The sequence below is a fragment of the Canis lupus genome, chromosome 7, assembly GCF_011100685.1.
Source record: "Canis lupus familiaris isolate Mischka breed German Shepherd chromosome 7, alternate assembly UU_Cfam_GSD_1.0, whole genome shotgun sequence".
NCBI classification, from domain to species: domain Eukaryota; kingdom Metazoa; phylum Chordata; class Mammalia; order Carnivora; family Canidae; genus Canis; species Canis lupus.
This window is the reverse complement of record NC_049228.1, coordinates 8786946-8803284: the sequence shown is the minus strand read 5'-3', so window position 1 is coordinate 8803284 and position 16339 is coordinate 8786946. Positions and strand designations below refer to the sequence as shown.

At 42.1% G+C, this 16339-nt stretch overlaps 1 protein-coding gene across 8 annotated transcripts in view; it reads right to left on the bottom strand.

The window, feature by feature from the left end:
* HHAT (hedgehog acyltransferase) overlaps positions 1–4502 on the bottom strand; it is a 340331-nt gene extending 335829 nt beyond the window's left edge. For all 8 annotated transcript variants that reach the window (XR_005361890.1, XR_005361891.1, XM_038542061.1 and 5 more), the window contains exon 1: positions 4353–4502. The gene's annotated coding sequence lies outside the window, so the exon portion shown is untranslated. The remainder of the gene's footprint in view (positions 1–4352) is intronic.
* Between the last annotated feature and the right edge of the window lie 11837 nt (positions 4503–16339).

Sequence of the window (16339 nt, the reverse complement as noted above, 5' to 3'; positions counted from 1 at the left end):
TTCATGAGAGACACAGAGAGAGAGAGAGGCAGAGACACAGGCAGAGGGAGAAGCAGGCTCCATGCAGGAGCCCGACATGGGACTCAATCCCGGGTCTCCAGGATCATGCCCTTGGCCAGAGGCAGCGCTAAACCGCTGAGCCACCCAGGCTGCCCATGCACTAAATTTTATACCCATCAGCAATGTATGAGAGTTGCAGCTTGTCCATAACCCAACCAGGACAGGTATCCCCCCCACTTTTTGAAAGTTCAGGTTATAACACTTCACTTTGATGAAAGACCTATACGTTAGTACCTGTTTCTGTTAACTGAAAGAAATCTGGAGATTTTAACTTTTACAAAAAAAAAAAAAAAAAAGGCAAGAATTAAAATGGCACTCAGTGTTTTGCAGCCAGCCCTTAGAGAGGCAGCACACACACCCTGAGCAGCAAGAGTGGCCCACGCTCCTTCCTGGGGAACTACACTGAATATCTCAGCATCATGGTCACTGGAGCTCTGAACTGTGTGAGCACCTGTACCGAATCTTCACTTACGTGGTGCATCTCCAAGTGGGATGTATCCTAAGGTGTCAGAAAAGCTTAAGAGGGATTACTTTTTGGGCCTGGGAATGCCCAAAAAATTTTCCATGTAAATCAATGGTAATTGCTTCTTTGCTTCACACCATTTCAGCTTATGAAAAATTTCACAGGAACGCTCTGCTTTTGGATAGTGGGGGAAGCCTGTATATACTTAGCACTGACAGTCTGATTTAGCCACTCTGGTGAGTATATAGCGATAGCCCATTCTAATTTTTCATTTGCATTTTCCAGTTACTAACAAGGTTAATCATCTTTTCTTGTGTTTAAGAATTTGGATATCCTCTTTTAGGAAGTGGCTTGCCCATTTTTCTATTGGGCTGTCCTTTTTTTTTTTTTTTCTTAATGATTTGTAGAATTTGTTTCTACATTCTGGGTAGGAGTTCTGTATTGGGTATATGTATTACAAATTATCTCTACCCATGCTGTAGCTTGCCTTCCCACTCTCCTTATGGAGTCTTTAAATGGACAGAAGTTCTTAGCAATCTTTTTCCTTTATAATTAGTTGGTTTTTGTGTCCTATTCAATAAACCTTTGTCTGTCCGTAGATAATAAAGATATTTTACTTTGCTTTCTTCCAGATGCTTTATTATTTCAGCTTTCATATTTGGGTGTGTGACATATCTTGATTAATATTTGTATATGGGACAAAGTAGATGATCAAGATTCATTTTGTCTACATGGAGTTCCAAATGACCCAGCATCATTTACTGAAAAAGTCATAGTTTCTCCACTGCAGTGCGATGTCACTTTTATCACAAATCACACAAATGTGTGAGCCTGATTATGAATTCTCTACTCAGTTCCATGGTCTGTCTAGCATTGTGCCAATACCATATTAGCATATTATGTATTGATCTAGTCGTCTAAATTTGCTTTTTCTTACATTATCTAGAATTTCCAAACAAATTTTCAAACAGGCTTACCAACTTCATTTTTTGAGAAGAAATCTGCTGGAACTGTGATTGGGATTGCACTAAATCTATAGACTTATTTGCAGGGCAAAGACATACCCTCCATTGTTTAAATCTTTAATGTCTCTCAATAATGTTTTAACTTGCAAAAAGTTTTTATCATGAGCAGTGTTGAATTGTCAAGTAACTTTTCTCCTTTATGTGTATGTGGTTAAATCACATTTGATTTTCTAATGTTAGCCAAAGTTTCCATTCGTAGAATAAGTCCAAATTGGTCATGGTTTAGTATCCTTTTTATAGACTGTTAGATTTGATTTACCAATATATCATTGTTAAGATTTTTGGGAGACTGTGGCCTGTAATTTCTTTGTAATACCCTCATCAAGCTTTAGTAACAAGGTTATGCTGGCCTCATAAAAGCATCCAGGGAGTGTTCCTTCATTTTTTTTAAATGTTTGGACTATTTTCCTTATGAAGCCATGTGGGCTTAGAAATTTTGCTTTGGAAAGGATTTTAACTACAAATTAAATTTCTTTAATAGATACAGGACTACTCTGCTTTTCTAGTTCCTGTGTTTTAGTTAAGGGATTTTTTTTTTTAGTGTCCGTTTTATCTGAATTTTCAAGCATATTACCAAAATTATTCATGATAACATCTTAAAATCTTTTAAATGTCTATGGGATGTATAGTGATAACACCTTTTTCTTTTCTGGCACTGGTAATATCACACACCAGTAAGGTTCATACCCACTCTCAAAAACAAAAACACCACCACCAAAAACCTCTTCTGTACTGTGTGACACACATTCACTATCCCAAGAATATTCTCCAGCAGAATTATCCATAGAAGCAGAACAAGGAGAGTATATAAACAATCCAGCAATTCCCTCTCAACAGCTTTTATCACTAGAAATAAGTGAACCTGAGTAAAAGGAGACACTAACTGAAAGAGAAGGAAATGGGTATTTGTAACGCACTAGAGTGGCCAGCGAGCACTCAGAAGAAAACCAACCACTAAGTAGGGTTTGCAACCTAGGATACCCACTCCTCCACCCCCAAGGCTTCTGTAGGTAAAATTCAGGGGGCCATGAACTTATAAATTCTCTCATATACCTTTATTTTCATGAACATCTAAAACAAATGCAGAATTTCATCTATTATGAATGTGGACCACAAACCATACTAGTAGGAGTTCTGGCAACTTTGTCACCAATAAAAATCAGATACTTTCATTACACAATACAGCTGCTGCAAATATTGGGAAATACGTATAAACATGGGCATCTCTCGACTTTGAAATTATGAGAGTTATTTGGTACTGCACTGAATTTCGTCACTTAATGCATTACTAAAGAAAATACCTGTTACAAATTTGGGGATTCCTTACACTATTCTGACAATTGTGTTTCACTATAATTTATAACTATTAATTTTTGTAATACCTTCTAAAAATTGGCTTTCCCCGGACTCCAAAGAGGTCCATGGCACACACACACATACACACACACACACACAACCAAAAAAACTAAAAAGTAAAAAAAAAAAAAAAAAAAACCCTACAAGGAATCAAAGATTTCACCCAAGGGAAGGAATTCCAATGTAGAAAGGAGCACCTCTCCTTGGCCAGGCCCTGAGCTGCAAGCCGGAAACAAGGACATGAGTAAGGCCTAGGCTGGCTCTTTCCTGAGGTTACCTGCAGAGTTCAAACCAACATCAAACATCCCACAATGATGACCGCTCTCTCCAGAGACTCAGCCTTGACCCTAAGTTAGTCTACCTAACCTGCTCCCCAAGGAGGGAGCAAAATAAATGGTAGATACAGCCCAGGCTTTGATCCAGAAAAGGGAAGTGTAAAACTCAGCCTTGAAATTTACTATTTGTGTCTTTGGCATCTGCTCTTTCTTTCTTCCCCCGTGAAAAGGAATAACACCACCTACCCTCCCCAGTGATTGGAAAGTCTAGAAACAATGGGTTCAAAGCAACAGGGTCAAGCACATGATCCTTGTTAATATTAGTTGAATCTTTCAGGTCAGAACTGACCTTATTCTAATCACACTTAGGGACTGTCACAGAGAAAAAAAAGGGAGAATTATAGGAGAGAGGGAGCAAGAACGGAATGGGGGGAGGCGGGGGCTGTACTTATTTTTCAAATTCCAAGGTAAAAACCACCACCTCCTCGGTGAAGCCTTCCCTCTGCTCTCCTGTCCCCAGAGCACTTAACGGTACCTAAGTGCCTAGCTCTGAAAATACATGAATGAGTGAGGACTACAACACAGAAAGGGACAGAAACAGCGAGTCTCATGCCCATGAAATGCAAACCACCAAGGACGCCGACCTCTAGGAGGGCTGCTCTGACCCAAGAGCCACCCACCAAGGAAGCAGCACGTTTCTAACACCAAGGCCACCCCCCACCCCCCCTCACCCCCACCCCGTACCCGGCCCGCCCACTTGGGGGGGTACTTCCAGGGATGGGGGGAGGGGGGCTTTCCATGGAAAGACCGGGGCCACGCGGAGGCTGGACTTAGAAGGGGGAAACTGAGTCTGAAGGCTAGAAAGCAAACTCAGTCTCTGACTTTGGGGGTCACTGGGCCGCAGCGCTGGGGCCAGCGCACTTCGACCCGCGGACGCTGGGGACCAAGGCCGGGAAGGGGTCGCGGGCGGGAGGCCGGCGCCGGCAGCCGGGAGCCGGGAGCCGGGAGCCCGGAGCCCGCAGCCCGCAGCCCGGAGCCCGCCCGGCGCGCACGGCCCCGCCGCCTTTGTCTCGGCCCCGCCCCCGGGCGCGCGCAGGAGCCGGGCCGGGAGCGGGAGCGGGGAGCGCCGGCGCCGGGGGGGGCGTCCTGCCCGCGGCGGCCCCGGCTACCAACCTCCGGGCGGTCCCGGGACGGGCCACGAGTCCCCAACAACCCGCTCAGCGCTTCCGAGTCCAGGCGGCGGCGGCGACCCGCTTCCCGGGAGGGGCCGCCCTGTTCCCGGGAGCGGCGGTTGCAGGACCGGCCCCCGCGCGCGTGCTCGGAGCGCGGCCCCGCCGCCGCGTCCGCGCGCCCCGGGCTCCAGGCGGCCCCGCTCGGACACGCGCAGCGCTCGGGGAGCCGGGGGCGTGGGGAGGGGAGGGGAGAGGAGGGGCCCCGGCGGGGGCGTGGGGGGAGGGGAGGGGAGGGCCCCCGGCGGGTGCGTGGGGGGAGGGGGAGGGGAGGGCCCCCGGCGGGTGCGTGGGGGGAGGGGAGGGCCCTCGGCGGGTGCGTGGGGGGAGAGGAGGGGAGAGCCCTCGGCGGGTGCGTGGGGGGAGGGGGAGGGGAGGGCCCTCGGCGGGTGCGTGGGGGGAGGGGAGGGGAGGGCCCTCGGCGGGTGCGTGGGGGGAGGGGGAGGGGAGGGCCCCCGGCGGGTGCCAGGGGGGAGGGGAGGCCCCCGGCGGGTGCGTGGGGGAAGGGGGAGGGGAGGCCCCCGGCGGGTGCGTGGGGGAAGGGGGAGGGGAGGCCCCCGGCGGGTGCGTGGGGGAGGGGAGGGCCCCGCGGGGGCCTCCCTCGCTGGCTGGGCCGCGGGCTCTCCGTCCGTGGCTGGGTGCAGGCCCGGGGCGCCCTCGGGTGCGGAGCGGAGGCCACTGAAGCTCCAGGTGGGCTCGGACCGCAGCCCCGCGGTGCCCGCCGCGCGGCAGGTGAGAGGAGGCGGCTCGAGCCGGTGGCCTGCGAGCTTGGCCCCTGGGAGCCTCCCGCCCTCCTGGGTCAAGCGGAAATCAGCCTCCCTGCTTTCCTGGAGGATGAGCGTGAAGACCGAGTGGGACGAACGTCATCACCTGTAAAGCAATTTACGGAAATTGTCATCACCGCAGGGTGTATACCGGTGCTTCAGAACGGGTAGTAAAAAGTGAAAGTGGCCTCTGCTGCGCGCTGCTGGTCGGAGGGCGCCCAGGTTGCCAGAGTTGCGCAGACCTGCCTCTTGTTAAAACCACAGGCATCTGGATCCCTCTTCAAAGGCCCCAGACTCCCCAGGGGAAGAGTGTCCCAGGTGGTTCTATGATCAAGTAAATGTGGGTAACTGCCTTAGGCAGCAGGAAAACACAGAGGCTCCCACCTGGCCATCACTGAAATTGCCCAGGAGATTATCTTTCCGATTGCAAGAGTCTCTGAGAAACCAGAGTATAAACTCTCTGAGAACAGGATCTTCTCTTTCACCAGCCCCACTCCCACCGCCTGGTACGGGATGGTGCTAGATAAGCAGGTGTTAAGAAACTAGCTCCAAGCAGAAGTCCCCGATGTGTCCAATAAAAATACAACATGCCCAATTAAAATTGAATTTCAGATGAATGACCAACACTGTTGTACTATCAGTATGGCCCATACAATATTTAGGATATACTTCTACTTTAAAAGGTATTCATTGAAAAAAAAATAAAAATAAAATAAAAGGTATTCATTGTTTCTCTGAAATTCAAATTAATTGAGCATCCTGTATTTCATCTGGGAAACCTCACCCTTGCAGAGGGAGTAATAGAAGAATAGCTCAGGTAGTGGCAGACTCAGGGACAGGAATGAAAACCGGTCCTACCTTATTTCTAAATGACACTAGTGGACAATAATGTAGGTTCACTGTCATTTACACTTAACCCTTTTCTACACAAACAACATAGTCACCTGAAGACACAAAAGGCAGATAAAATGATAGGCAAATTAGGGGGATCCCTGGGTGGCTCAGCGGTTTAGCGCCTGCCTTTGGCCCAGGGCGCGATCCTGGAGTCCCGGGATCGAGTCCCACATCGGGCTCCTGGCATGGAGCCTGCTTCTCCCTCTGCCTCTCTCTCTCTCTCCATGTCTATCATAAATAAATAAATAATAAATCTTTTTAAAAAATGATAGACAAATTAGGAACATCAATTTAAAAAATGGAAAAAGAAATAAACTAGGAAAAGTATGCAGGCAGTGTGATACAAAGCGTCATTATTTTATATGGATTATATAAGAGAACATTAGAAACCAACTGCAGCTGAGCGAGACAGTGAATAAAGAATCCAATAAAAAACAACTGGGAGCGGCGCCTGGATGGCTCAGTCCCTTAAGCGTCTACCTTAGGCTCAGGTCATGATGTCCCAGTCCTGGGACTGAGTGCCCCCATTGAGCTCCCTCCTCCGGGGGAACCTGCTTCTCCCTCTGCCTCTCTCTGTCTCTCATGAATAAATAAATAAAATCTTAAAAAAAAAAAACAGGATACACAATTAAGAAATTAATATATTTCAGAAAGCTTAAAGAAGTGCAAAGTAATATAAGAAAACATGATTTTCATATACAAAATTGGCAAAAATTAATAAGTGACATTAAAGGGGTGCCTGAGTGGCGGTCAGTCAGGCATCTGACTTTTTTTTTTTTTCCCTCAGGCATCTGACTCTTGATCATGATCTCAGGGTAGTGGTATCAGCCTGGCGTTGGGCTCTGTGCTCAGAGAGGAGTCTGCTTGATATACTTCCTCCTCCCTTCCCCTCCCCTTCTGCTCCTCCCCCTGCTTACCCAGGTGCTCTCTCTCTAAAATAAAATATTTTGTTTTAAGTGAACTTTGTTTTAAAAAAATTAAATAAATGACATTAAAGACTGGCAAGGGTGCCGTGTGATAGCACTCACACACAAATTTGTAGGTAGGTAAGCAATTTAGCAATATCAAAACCCTTCAAATGTATCCAAACTCCTCAAACCTTTTGAACTATGTTTATGACAATAAATCCAAAGGAAATTCATGTAGAAAATACTCTTTATGAACAAAGATTTTAGTTTTTAATTTATATCATTTTAACTTCTTTAACAACAGGGAAAACATACTCTAATGTACCAATATATACTATAATAAAGGGGAAAATATCCTGCAAACTTCTGAATTTTCCAAAAAAAAAAGTAGAAATTAAACAAAAATGTATATGCTCTTCAATCTATTAGATACACAGCCTTTTAAAATAATGGTTACTATTCATATGTAATATGACCAAACCATATCTTTTTTAAACCTGTGTGTGGGGAAATGACTGGAAATGACTGGAAAGGAAATAAAGCTAAATTTGGGTGGTGGGACTTGCTTTATTTTTAATTTTTCCACGGTTTTATTAAACACAAATTAATTTCATAATAAAAAATGTGTTAGCCCCAAAACACACACACAAAAAAAAACTTTTCTTACCTTAAAATTAGTTTTATGGACTCTAGAATCTCACTTTTGCAAAATCACATACTGAATGCTGAGACTTTCTAGATATTAAAATCTCCTTAAAACATCTTCCCTAAATATAAACACCTTAACAAACTCTGCATGTTACCTATTAAACTAGGGACTATCCTTAGCAAATCCTTAGTCCTATGCTGAATTTATCAACTTAGTCAATCACGTAAGTATAGGCTACTTAAAGTGCCCTAAATATTTCTTAAAATTCAACAAATCGCTGGAGGGTATTATGCTGAGTGAAGTAAGCCAGTCGGAGAAGGACAAACATTATATGTTCTCATTCATTTGGGGAATATAAATAATAGTGAAAGGGAATATAAGGGAAGGGAGAAGAAATGTGTGGGAAATATCAGAAAGGGAGACAGAACGTAAAGACTGCTAACTCTGGGAAACGAACTAGGGGTGGTGAAAGGGGAGGAGGGCGGGGGGTGGGAGTGAATGGGTGACGGGCACTGGGGGTTATTCTGTATGTTAGTAAATTGAACACCAATAAAAAATAAATTTAAAAAAAAAAGTTGTTGCAATCCAAATAGCACCAAATAAACTTTTGTGCACTAAAAAAAAAAAAAAAAAATTCAACAATTCAGATGAGGCCTTAGATTTTTCTCCCATCGCATTACATTCTGAAAGAGGACAAGCTTAATAGCATAGATCTTTCTCTCTTTTTTTGTAGTAAATACACAAAATATAACATTTGCCATCTTAACCACTTTTTAAAAGATTTATTCTATTTGAGAGAGAGTGTGCACGCGCATGGGGCAGAGGGTGTGGCAGAGAGTGAAGGAGAAGCTCAAGCAGACTGCCCCCCCCACCCCAGCAGACTCCCCGCCGAGATCGAGCCTGATCTCACAACCCTGAGACTGCAACCTGAGCGGAAACCAAGAATCTTAACCTACCAAGCCACCCAGGCACCCCCCCACCCCAATCTTAACTATTTTTAAAGGTACAGTTCAGTAGCATTAAGTTCATTCACAGTGTCCTGCAACTCCAGACTCTTCATCTTACAATGCTGAAACTCTGCACCCATTAAATAATAACTCTACTCAGCCCCTGGCAACTACCAGTCTACTTTCTCCATGAATTTGACTTCTCTAGGTACCTCATACACATGGAATCATACAACGTTTGTCCTTTCGTGAATGGCTTACTCCACTTTGCCCTCAAGGTTTAGCCTTTCATAGCCTATGTCAGAATTTCCTCCCTTTTTAGGTTGAATAATGCTCCACTGTATGGATATACCACATTTTTTATCCATTCATCATCTGTCGGTGGACACTCGGGCTCTCTCTACCTTATGAATAATGCTTCTATGAACATGAGTATACAAATATCTCTTTTGGGGGACTCTACTTCCAATTCTTTTGGATAAATACCCAGAAGCAGAATTGCTGGATCATATAGTGATTCTATTTTTAATCTTTTGATGAATCATCATACTGTTTTCCATAGCAGGGGCACACTTTTACGTTCCCACCACAGTGCACAAAGATTCCAATTTCTCCACATCCTCACCAAAGCTGTTATTTTGGGTTTTGTTTGTTTTTTGATAGCAGCCATCCTGGTAGGTGTGAGTTAACGTCTCATTGTAGTTTTGATTTGCATTTCTCTAATAATGAGTGATGTTGATGATCTTTTTCTTGTGCTTATTGACCATTTACATATCTTCTTTGGAAAAATGTCTCTCCAAGTCCTTTGCTCATTTTTTAATCAAATTGTTTGTCTTTTTGTTGTTGAGCTATAGTTCTTTATATATTCGGGATATTAACCCCTTATCAGATATATAATTTACAAATATTTTCTCCTTTTCTGTGGGTTGCCCCTTCACTCTGTTGATTATGTCCTTTGATGCAAAGAAGTTTTTAATTTTGATGAAGTCCAATTCGTGTATTTTTTCCCTTCGTTTGTCCGTGCTTTCGGTGTCATAGCTAAGAAATCTTTGCCAAATCTAGTGTCATGAAGCTTTTCTCCTATGTTTTCTCCTAAGAGTTTTATGGTTTTAGTCCTTCCGTTTAGGTGTTAGATCCATTTTAAGTTAATCTTTGTATATGGCATAAGTAAGGGTCCAACTTTATTCCTTTACATATGAATACCCAGTTTTCTCAACACCATTTGTTGAAAAGCCTAGACACCTTTTAAAGACCAGAGTTTAGAGTGGGGAGTGTTGTCTGGGTCCAAACACCAGGGGAAAAATTGAGGTTATTCAGAAGAAATGAGAAAAGAGGGGAAGATTTTTTTCCCTCTCTTCAGTGCTTTACACAAAGGCAGAAATGTCTGGCTTTCAATGTCTGTGCCTGTCTTAGAGCAGAAGTATAAGGATGTGCCGGTCTTAGAGCAGAAGTATAGGGATTCTGGGGCTTCCTGACCTGAACCTGGAGCAGCCAGCCCTGGGACTAGAAAGCCAGAGCTGCCTTCCTTTGGAAGGTTTCTGTGAAGCCAGGGAGAATCCTCCCTGGAGTTGAGAGGCAAACCAAGGCTAAAGAAAATTGACCAAAATTACTGATAATTGAGGTGTTAAAAAGGAAACTAACTTGTGCCTTCATGTTATATTTCTTGAAGAACAAATATATCAAAGTTAGTATATAAATGTGGGTAAGTAATGTCAGTCACTCTTTATGCCATTATTTTAATCCCAAATTATTAATCGGGTACCTGCACTGGGCATGTTTTCTCTCTGGTCCTGGAGGCCTGAATGTCTCAGCAGGGCTTCCTGTCCAGACACGCGACACAGCCCTGAGCACCTGGTAGCCACTCTCCCCACTGCAGGACTCCTGCTTAGAGAGGATTAAGCAGGCCACATCTTCTTTGTAAATTCAATGATGATTTAGCCATAGAAATAATATCCATTGAACAGAGGCACCAATAATTGTCAAGACTTAATTGATAAAGGCTTAAAGACAAAGGACAGAATTTCTAATTATGAAGTTTCAGGCACAGGCAATAATATGGAGCTATTCAGAAGCATTGAGGGCCTTCCCAACCCTCACCACTGGGCACAGACTCTCATCTGTTCCACCTAGGAAGATGTTGGCGCTGGTTGAGAGTGATCCTCAGTAGTCAACACTGAACTAGCATTTATTTGTGCAACATCTACTTTACACACAGCACAAAACTAAATAATAGGGGAGTTTTTATTTTTTTCAATGAGAAAAAAAAAACTTGTCTTGCAGGAAGTTGCAGCCTGGCTGGGCATTCACCAAGTACATACAAAACAACTAGCAAATAATATGCACATTTGAAAGAAAATAGTTCAAACTACCCATGTATGTTTAAGAATGCAGTCATATCAGTAACCTAAATCATGCAGAGCACAATTCAATGTCATCTGTTCCAAGAAGGCTTCCCTGACCACCCTGGCAAAATTAACCCCTGCCCAGATACTTTCCATTCCATTGCATTATTCTTTTATATTTTCCTATAACACTACCATTCCATGAACTTTTGTTTTTTAAATAGATTTGTTGTCTAAGTCAGCATTACTCAGACTACTTGGAAGACATAATATACTAGTAGATTGTAAAATAAAGCTAATGGGTCACATCAGACTTAATTTTTTTAAACGAAACGTAACAGAGTGGAGAATAGAGGATAGAATATGATACAATAGAATAAAAAATAGGAGAGAACACCAGGGATTTTTACTAAGATTTGTGAACTTTGTCACAAATACTGTATCCAATTGCTCTGAACAGAATTAAGAGAGATAGTGGAAGACTATGACAAATACCAGCTGAGTAATATGATAAAATTCTATCTTCTAACAAACTCTCATTTGATTTTCTAATATATGATGTGAAGTTGCCTATCACCATTATAGGATAATTAACAGAGTTTATATTTTATAGTAACACCAATCAGAACTCATTGTAAGGCATTTTTTTCTGAAAAGACATTATCAAGTAAGATATGTTTCAGGTTTGCGTCAAATGTATATTTCATGAAATTAGTATGAATTGTCCTTTCATGGGATTTCTTCTTATTTTTAGAGAAGGGTAATGAAATGGGAATTAGAGGGATGCCCAAGTTCAACTCCAAATATGTAGAACTCGGGAATGCCTGGGTGGCTCAGTGGTTGAGTGTCTGCCTTCAGCTCAGGGCATGATCCTGGAGTCTTGGGATCGAGTCCTACATCAGGCTTCTTGCATGGAGCCTGCTTTTCTCTCTGCCTGTGTCTCTGTCTCTCTCTGTCTCTCATGAATAAATAAATAAAATCTTTTAAAAAAAAACAAAACAAATATATAGAACTGTAAATAGTGACAATGTTGAGAAAATAGTAAGCTTCAACTTCATTGGAGGAGCATGCTAGAAAGAAAGAAGGGATGCAAGACTTTATAAGGCAGAACATTTAAAATGTTTTTTCAGGGGCACCTGAGTGGCTCAGTTAAGGGTCTGACTCTTGATCCCATCTCAAGTCTTAATCTCAGAGTCATGAGTTCAAGCCCCACATTGGGCTCCATGCTGGGTGTAGCACCTACGTAAAAAAACAAAATGTTAAAAAAAAAAATGTTCTTTTATTGTGTAAAATCCAACAAACCTTATTATATTATTTTGTAATGACACCTTCAAAATTAGCAGGACACTGAGAAACATAGCCTGCTGGGCTTATCAAAAGACCCTCAAACATTTTTGGACAAAAAAAAAAAACAACAACAACAACAACAACAAAAAAACACTGCTATAGTAGTTCTATAGACTGCTAATGAGATTTTATTGCATATGGTTCAGCAAAAGAGAAAGTGACTCATACAGATGTTGAAAAATTAGTCCTCTAATATGAATAGATATGATACATCTGATTTTTAATCCTAAACTGGCTAGTACAATTTGCAACTCTTTGGTACAGTAATAATTCTAGTTAAATTCGTGCTACTGCAGAAACTTCTAAAGCCATGCTTCCCACGTGGTTAAAATCCAGTATAGAACTTGTGAGCCAGCCCTGAAAGAGTCTAGGTCCTGTGAGTCATTCAACTTTTCTAGTTTCTGCAAGATGACAAGGGGTGTGTGTATGTGTGTGTGTTTAAATTTAACCTCACATGCACTGGATCAGATATATTTACAAAGCTGGGGAAAAAATGCCTCATTGGTCAATATCTATTAAACTGGAAAATTAATAAAGGAATCGTGAGTGACAGAGCCAGCAGATATGGCTAGAAAGCATAACAAAGCTATTAAAATATTCTTAGAAGCTACTAAAAACCCTTATGCTTAGAAGTCAGCATCAATAGGAATTCAACTTGGCATCTTTAGACATAATTCTGAACTTCATGGAAGCATTATAAAAAACATGGCAAAGTGGTTACATTCATTAAAGAGCTCATTGAACAAAATATTGATGTGTTTTGTTCAGACTGGGGCAAACCAGACACTCATGCTGAAGCCTACCAAAGTTCATTGATTGTCTTAAGGGGACCTAAGGGAAAGCATTAAGCAGAGTGAATAAGCTCAGAAATGACAATAACATTTTTCTCGTTGAAAAGCACTCTCATTTGGCAAACAATCTCATTTTCAAAGATGATGTTTGGGATTTTAAATTAGTATATTTGACTGATGATATTGGTATTTTTAATGAACTTATATCTATAACCACAGGGAGAAAACAATGTAATTCAGCAAGTCAAATATCCAGGATTCCAAAAGACATTTTGTTCTGGCACGTAAGACTCAAAAGCAATCACCCCAGCTCCTTTTTGTTCCCAATACTGTTGCAAGACATTGAGAAGATTTTATTAGTAAGGACAGGGACTGAAGTAAAGTTAAGGATATAGTTATATTAGGCTCCTCAGTTTTCAATTTGCAATTATTATTTTCCAGAAGAGAAATGATAAAATTAGGGAAAGTTGTTCAGATGAAAGAACCATTTTCTTTTCAAAACTCTGAAACAATAATTAACCCAAACTTGGTGCCCTAACAACAAATGAATTATTGCTGCTGAGTTCTTCATTTGTACTAAAGAATGATCACAAGACATTAAATGCATCATCACTTTAGAGTAAGATTCAAGAAGAATTTCCATTACTAGGTAAAAAGAATGCATCGTTATTATTACCACTGACAATAAACTATTTGTATGACCAAGAATTTCTAACCTTTGCAACTGATTAAAACAACAGAAATAGGCTCATGAGTTTATGCATGAAGTATTTGTCCTTGTGTGTCTTGGACTGTATTGCATTAAATAAAATCTTGCCTAACTCTTGATTTGCATTACTTATTTGGGATTTTTTTTCTATGCTGCATCCAAGTATTGATAACAATATTTTAGGTTTTTAGTTTTTTATATGTAATAAGAGTAAGTGTTGTTCTACAATTCTTATGATTCTGTTGTATAGGGCAGGGGAGCTGGAGAAGGCATGTACTTCATTGCTGTGCCAAAAGTATTCCTTACTGGAAGGTATGATTTAAAAGAAGGTTGAAAAGTACCAGTCAGTGTCTGCTTTCCCCTGAAAGCAGCCCCTCTAGAATGTAAACTCCAGAAGGGCAAAAGGTTTTTGTTTGGGGGGTTGGGACAGTTTGAAGAGGGGAGGGGCAGAAGGAGAGGGAGAATCTTTTTTTTTTTAAGATTTTATTTATTTATTCATGAAAGACACAGAGAGACAGGGCAGAGACATGGGCAGAGGGAGAAGAAGGCTCCACGCAGGGAGCCCAACATGGGACTCGATCCCGGGTCGCCAGGATCACATCCTGGGCTGAAGGTGGCGCTAAACCACTGAGCCACGCAGGGATCCCAGAGAGGGAGAATCTTAAGCAGGTTCCAGGTCCAGATCTAGAGCCAGACAAGAGTCTCCATCTCACTACCCTGAAATCATGACCTCAGCTGAAACCAAGAGTCTGGCACTTAACCGACTGAGCCACCCAGGTGCCCCTGTGGGCACTATTCCATATACAACCAGTGGTGAACAAGAGAGATCAACCTCTTGCCCTTCTGGGCACCTGAGTGGCTCAATCTAGTCCCCTCGCTCATTTTATAGAGGCAGAGTAAGCATAAAGAAAGAAATGGACAAGAGAAACAATCTTCAGGTGTGCAGGGAGAGGACAGAGTCAAATTTAGATTAGCTTTTGTTTCCTTTTTATAAAATGGGGTTAATATTGGTACCATATCATAGATACGCTATGATGATTAACTGAAATAATAAATGTAAAATACTAAGCACAGTACCCTGATCCATAATATGCACTGAATCATTGCCAGCTATTACTATTACTATTACCAGTAGAACATATAATGTTTGTAAATATTCAATGCGGATTTATTTCCTTGTGCTTCTTTACACTCATTACTTCCTCTACCACTCTGTCATATTCTATACACATTGTTCTCAGACTGAGAGTAGATAAAGCTGAGAATAAAAAGTCTGTTGAATGTCTGAATGGATTTATTTTAAACTCATAGTGGAGACAACATCTTGAAAGACAGGACTTTCTTTTATTCTGAAAGCTGTGCATTTTGAGAAAGAACAAAAATGTGTGTGGAACTGTTTCCTGATTTTTGGTTTGGGGCCCAACGCCCACCCCATGAGCCAAATCCCAAGGGAAGTGAACAATAGAAACCCACTATTAGGACAGTGTTTTTCAAATTGCAGATTGAGACTTACTCTTGGATCACAAAATTGGTTTATTAATTGGGTTACAACTGGCATTAAAAGAAATGAAATGAAATGGGATAGAAAATACCAAAGTACACTGCAAGGAGTAATGCAAAGTGTTATTTCATGAAGCTGTTGTTTCAGCTTCATGTTGTTTCGTTTGTGTTGTGTGCATGTACTTTGCCATCATGTAAACTATGTTTCCTATTGTAGTCACAGTCATTGAAATGTGTACATCACCAGGAATGTCAGAGCAGAAGGCACATGTGTCTCTCCTCCCAGAATGTCCCAGGAAGAACAACTGCTCCAGAGAGAATTGCTGCATCCAAAAAGGTGCTGGAAGAGCAAAGCAGCCATGGTCTACGGTGACTGCACAGAACCCCAGGCACCTGGGCGAAATAGGAAAAGGCCTAGTAAGTACCCCTCCTTGATCCCCATCACCTATTTCACCTAACCCTCTACCCACCTCCCCTCTGGTAGCCATGACTTTGCTCTCTATACTTAAGAGTCTATTTTTTGGTTTACCTCTCTTTTTTCCCTATGATCATCTGCTTTGTTTCTTAAGTTCCTCATATGAGTGAAATCATATATATTTGTCTTTCTCTGACTTATTTCACTTAGCATAATACTAACTCCATTCATGTTACAAATGGCAAGATTTCATTCTTTTTTATGACTGAGTAATATATATATATATACCTCAACTTTACTCAACTTTACTCATTCATCAGTCAATGGACACCTGGGCTGTTTCCATAAGTTGGCTATTGTTGATAATGCTGCTATAAACATCAGGGTGCGTGTATCCTTTTGAATCAGTATTTCTGTATTCTTTGGGTAAATACCACGTAGTGCAATTGGTGGATCGAAGGGTACTTCTATTTTTAACTCTTTGAGGAGACTCCATTCTGATTCTGTTCACTGTCTCTTGGGGGTAGCTATTCAGGAATTTCCTTCTCCTTATTCTCTCTACTTCTTTCATTCTCTGTGGCTGCAGAGGGCATGTGTCTGGGAGGTGAAGCTTATGCATCACTCTGGTTTGGGGAGGAAAGCAGTGTCTTGCCCATCGTGATGCT